We start from the raw sequence: 5,809 nt of genomic DNA, 5'->3' as shown, positions 1-5,809 counted from the left end.
ATTGTTGCTCTGAATTCCATTTCTGATAATTTGGATACATCCACATGTATTAATTCTGTGGCAGAGGCCACGGACTCATTATCTTTTCTTCGCTGGGGGGGACTTCTCCTTCTCGTCATTCTGATGAGGAGAGATTGCGGGGTTGTCCAGAGCCCAAATTATTGACTGGGACCCAGGCCGTGCGCCCTCGTTTTATAGAGATCTTAGGGATGTGGGCTTCTTCCTTAAAGATTTTATTTATTTATTTGAGAGAGAGAGAGAGAGAGAGAGTCAGCAAGAAAGGGAACCCAAGCAGGGGAGTGGGAGAGGAAGATGCAGGTAAAAGAAGCTACTTCTAAAATAATTACTTAAAAATAAAAAGTAAGTACTCTGTTGGTATACATGGCAAGTAAANAGACAAGCATTTAATGACTGCACCACTCAGGCGTCCTGGGTTGTGGGCTTCTTGATTTTTCAGCCTGCCTTCTGGGGGAGGGGCCTGCCGCGCCGATACTCAGAAAACCCTGTTTGGGTAGAGTCTCCATGTCCCCTGCGAGGGGGGATGGGGATGGGCACCCTGTGAGCCGGTATTTCCAGGCTTTTGTTCTCTGGCGGCTTTCCCTGGCTGTCTGCTGTGCCTCTTCTGAGAGTCAGAGCAGCAGTGGCCGTATCCTAGCCTCTGTCTCAGAGCTGAGAGGTCATAGTTCGCTCTCCACTGATGTTCTGGCCACTTTAACTCTGTTTCAATTGGTACTGCTAAAAACCCTGCAGTGACCCGGGATGTGCTCCCCACAGCCTGTGTGCCAGCCCTCACTTCCAGGGCCAGTAAGTCTCTGTCCTTTGTGCTTCTAACACTGCCCGCTGCCCCCGGCTCCCGCGCGCGCTCCCGAGCTCCCAAGCTCCCTGTTTCAGTGTGGTTCGCCTGTGCTCTGGAGCGCCAGTTTTCAGTCTGGTCACGCTTACACTCCTGAGCTCTCGGTTTCACTCTAGTTCGAGTGTGCGGTCGGGAGCTCCTGTTTGCAGTTTGGACACGGGCATTCCCAGGCTCACTGTCTCAGTCCGCTGTCTTGCGGGTGCTGCTGAGAGTCCAGCCCGCTCCCCAGCACAAGAGGCTATTGCTTCCTGGCACCTGAGCGCAGAGGCTCCCTCCCCCTTCCCTTTATCTACCTATATCTGTGCTCGGATTCACAGCTCCCCACTTTGTACCTCAATACTCAGCACTGGAGATGTTCATTTGTAGAGATCCAGATGTATCTTTCTGCGTCTCAGGCTGATTCCATGGATGTTCAGAATGGTCTGGTAGATATCCAGCTCGACTCAGACCAGCTGAGAAAGGGTCACCTACTCCTCCTCCATCTTTTCTCCTCCTTGCAGAAAGTGGTTGCCTTTCTGTTCATAGAGTTTCTCCTACTCTTTTCTTCATTCTCCAGTTGCATTCATAGGTATTCGGAATGGTTTGGTAGCTCTCTCGCTGAATTCCTGGGACCAGACGAACTTTAGGTCTCCTGCTCCTCTGCCATCTTGGAATGCCAAGCTGGAGCTCAACTCCTGTTTTAAACTGGGTTCCTTGCAGAAAGTGGTGGCTATTCTGTTCTTAGAGTTGCTGCTATTCTTTTCTTCATTCTCCAGTTGAGTTTGTAGGTGTTCAGAATGGTCTGATAGCTATCTAGCTGCATTCCTGGGACCAGACGAAATTTAAGCCTCCTGCTCCTCCACCATCTTGGACTCCTCCCTCGATCATAGTTGATTCTTATGATAACCCTTGGAGCTACTTACTTTTAAAGGGGAGCAGAATAGGTGACCCCCAAATATGCCACTTTGGCAGAGAGATTCTTTTAAATTAAAGTTACTTAAGAAACAGCCAGTGCAAGAAGGACACTCCGACCCTCCTCTGTCCCTCAGAAAGCTGGAAATAAATCTCCCTTGTGATAGATGCCCTCCCTGCACGAAGACAGGAGAAGGCATCCTTATCACCAGAGGTAGAAAATTCAGGGCCAAGAAGGCTGCATAAACGAACCTTGTTACTTCCTCACTAATTTGCTATCCAAAGTCCAAATAAATGCCTTTGTCTCATCAATTCTTCATGAATCTTTTGTTTCCTTGGCTAACAGGCATAAAAGCTGCCTGCTTTGGTCACTTCTTTGAGTCTCATATTTTTACAGGAACTCATCGTGTGAAATCAAATTTGTTTTCCTCTTGTTAATCTGTCTTATGTCAATTTAATTATTAGACCAGCCAAAGAACCTAGAAGGGACGAAGGAAAAAGTTTTCCTCCCCTACAGTTTTGGTGCCCATCGTGGGGCTCTCCACTGGCTGACACTCTCACTCTGCGGCCTTGCAGCTGAGAGATCCTGGCATCTCTGACAGGAGGCAGCAGAAAGTAAGAACTCTTTTGTTGTCGTTGTTGTTGTTATGTTACATTATGTTAGTCACCATACAGTGCATCCTTAGTTTTAGAAAGTAAGAATTCTTAACCATGTCAGTCTCCTGGGTCTCTGCCTGCAGGGTCTGCTGGGAGCAAGAGTGGAGAGGGTCCTTTTCTTTTCTAAATTTAGATTAGCAGGAGAAAATGTTTGTGTGAACTAATTCCTTGGTTATAGCCACTACCGTAAAGATTTGTTATGAGTACTTCTGTTTGCTATTGACCCCTTTCCTTCCAGAGATGGTCACTGTTTTCCTTTTTCTGTCTTGTATGTCATTTGTGATGAGGAAGGAAACCATGGGGTAGGACACAGACAGAGGCCCTAGAAGGCTGCTGTTCAAGCCAGCCTCACAGACTGGTGAGTTCATGGTTCTCACCGGACTGGCATCTGTTTAAACAAATTTTGCTGTGGGTTCCCTGTGTGAAAACCATATGAGGTTCTCTTTTCATCTTGTTCTATGTCCTCAGAGCTTGGCTTTGTGACTAGGGAGAACATTCTCTCTGGTCTCCACCAGCCAGAAGGTGCCCCTGCCAGTGTGTGTCTAGCAGCACTCTCTATGTCCTCCCATGCCAGCTCACAGGGACATTTGTCACAAGGGCTCCAATACACAAGGGGCCTTTGTCATCTCAACCTTCGTTGTCTTGTTAGTGCTGGAGAGTTCCCATTTCAGTAGCACTTCCCTAGTGTCGCAGATCAGCAAGTCTGGGACTGGAAGCATCTCCTGTTCTCATGAGATACTGGAGACACCATTTTCACTACACAATTCCTACTGCATATGACAATGAAGGGTTTTGTTTTCTTTTTTTTTAAGATTTTATTTATTTGTAAGAGATTGTGCACATGCACCAGCCAAGGGGGAGGGGCAGAAGGAGCAGAGGAAGATAGAGAAGCAGACTCCCTGAGCATGAAGTCCGACACGGGGCTCAATCCCAAGACCCCAAGATCATGACCTGAACGGAAGGCAGATGCATAACCAACTGAGCCACCCAGGCGCTCCAAGGGTTTTGTTTTCTTGGGCTACATTTGGAAGTAAACTTTCTGGATCTTGTGACGGCTGTATCTTTTGCACCCTCACTTGGTTCGTCTCTTGTTTTCTTTTGGTTTGGTTTGGTTTGGTTTTGGTGCATCTCTTTTGCATCCATCATTAAGGCACTAAGCCTAATTGGTTTGAGCCAATACTGAGATTAATATAAGTTCCTACTCATCAATGCCCAAAGGATCCTTCGAACTGGAAAACGTCTATATTTGAAAAAAAAAAAAATTTAGAGAGTTCTCATCCTAAACAACTGTCTTATTATGGAAAGACATATGTCTTTCTTATATCTTATTATGTCTTACTTATGGAAAGACCAAATTAAAAAGTAGATACAAACGAGGATAACAGCTAGTTTTAGGGACTCCCTTAACAAGATGAGAGATCAGAAATTAGACTTAGAACAAAAATGAAAACCCACACCTGCTATCAATTCCCCTTCTAAAAATTCAGCCTCATCTCCTCAGCAAATTCCTTTAACTCCCCCAAACTCCTCCACTTTCCCACAGAAAATCCCTAAACACCCAGTCGCCTGTTTGAGCTACTCTTTCCCTACAAGATTTACAGACAGCACTCCGGCCTGTTCTCCAGGCTCCGAGTGTACAGGTTACTCATGTAAGTGCCAAAACCCAGGAAGTGAATTTTGCAGAAGCACCTGCGACAGAGTCAGGCTCACTTTGCTGGGCTCCATCATCAGGCTCTTTCAGCTTCAAGCCTTTCTATGCAATGTCCTTTGTGGATACATCCTGGACACCCCCCCCCACCAACCCACCACCACTGCAAAGAATTCATGTCCCCTGGATAGCAACAGACCTTCTAAGTTATAATGCCCTTTAACTTCCACTTTCAGAAGACCCTGACAAAGTTAGGCAGGAATTGGAAAGATTGGTGACCATTCACCATGACACCCATGAGGACCTTGACTGGCTGCTAAAATATTGTCACATCATGATTGTAGTGTGGTTAACAGACAAGCCAAGGGCCCCCTGGGAACAAACCCCTCCCACAGGGGAAAGAGATGGCCAGGATTTCTCCCAGGCCCTCCTACAGACGATCCAGAAAAGGACCAGCTGGAGGCCAATGTCCAGGGGCTGATAGAAGCAATAGTAGTCTTGCCCTGTACGGTGAATTTGTATAAGGTTGAATTGTGCTCTCAGAAAGAGGGAGCGGGGCGCCTGGGTGGCACAGCAGTTGAGCGTCTGCCTTCGGCTCAGGGCGTAGTCCCGGCGTTCTGGGATCAAGCCCCACATCAGGCTCTTTCGCTATGAGCCTGCTTCTTCCTCTCCCACTCCCCCTGCTTGTGTTCCCTCTCTCGCTGGCTGTCTCTATCTCTGTTGAATAAATAAAATCTTATTAAAAAAAAAAGAAAGAAAGAGGGAGGACATCCAAAGGCTTTTGTTGAATGCTTTATACAGACTTCTCAAAGGCATACTGTACTATGCCCTGAAGCTCCAGAATATAGAAATCTTTTAATTTCCGCCTTAGTTGGAAATCTTCTCCCTGACATAAAAAGACATATTCAAAATAGTGTGGTGGGGGCGCCTGGGCTGCTCAGTCGTTAAGCGTCTGCCTTCAGCTCAGGGCGTGATCCCGGAGTCCTGGGATCGAGCCCCACATCGGGCTCCTCCACTGGGAGCCTTTCTTCCTCTCCCACTCCCCCTGCCTGTGTTCCCTCTCTCGCTGGCTGTCTCTCTCTGTCAAATAAATAAATAAAACCTTTAAAAAAATTTAAAAAAAAAATAGTGTGGTGGCATGGATGAGTCCACGTCTAAGCATTATAGTGGAAGCAGTGATCCAATTCTCTGAATTGGATCTAGCTCGCAGGAATGCAAGACAGAAAAGGAGTTAAAACCAACAATCCCTGATCTGTCACTTGAATCTCTGGAGAGGCAAGAGAGTTACACTGAGAGCTATTCAGATCACTCAGACCCTTTCCTATTTGCCTTCAGACATTTGCAGATCTTGCAAAAAAAAAAAATCCAAATATTGGAAGGCAGTGGTTCTGCATTTCAGAAAAGGAAGAAAAATTTTAAATAGTAGTTACCCTGGACTTCTGATAATAGACAAATACCCTTCAAAACACCTACGAGAAAATTCACATTCTTTCTCTGTCCCTTCCACATGTAAATCTTGCCATGTCTTTAAAATGTAAACACCCCAAGAAACAACTAAAACACAGCCCATGACCACTTGAGACTGAAGGGTGGGGCGGGAAGATTTTTAAAAACACAAAATGCTGTAGAGATTCCCCTGTGCAAATGCTAGACCACAGCCCCCTGTAAGATAACCTGTCAGGGACAAATACAAATCTAAATGTCTTCCCAGAAGCATTAGTAAAAAGCTTCAGCCGTTTGAGCAGGTAATCTTAACTTGT

Source organism: Ailuropoda melanoleuca, chromosome 8 (assembly GCF_002007445.2).
Source record: "Ailuropoda melanoleuca isolate Jingjing chromosome 8, ASM200744v2, whole genome shotgun sequence".
Lineage (NCBI taxonomy): Eukaryota > Metazoa > Chordata > Mammalia > Carnivora > Ursidae > Ailuropoda > Ailuropoda melanoleuca.
This window is presented reverse-complemented; position numbering follows the sequence as displayed.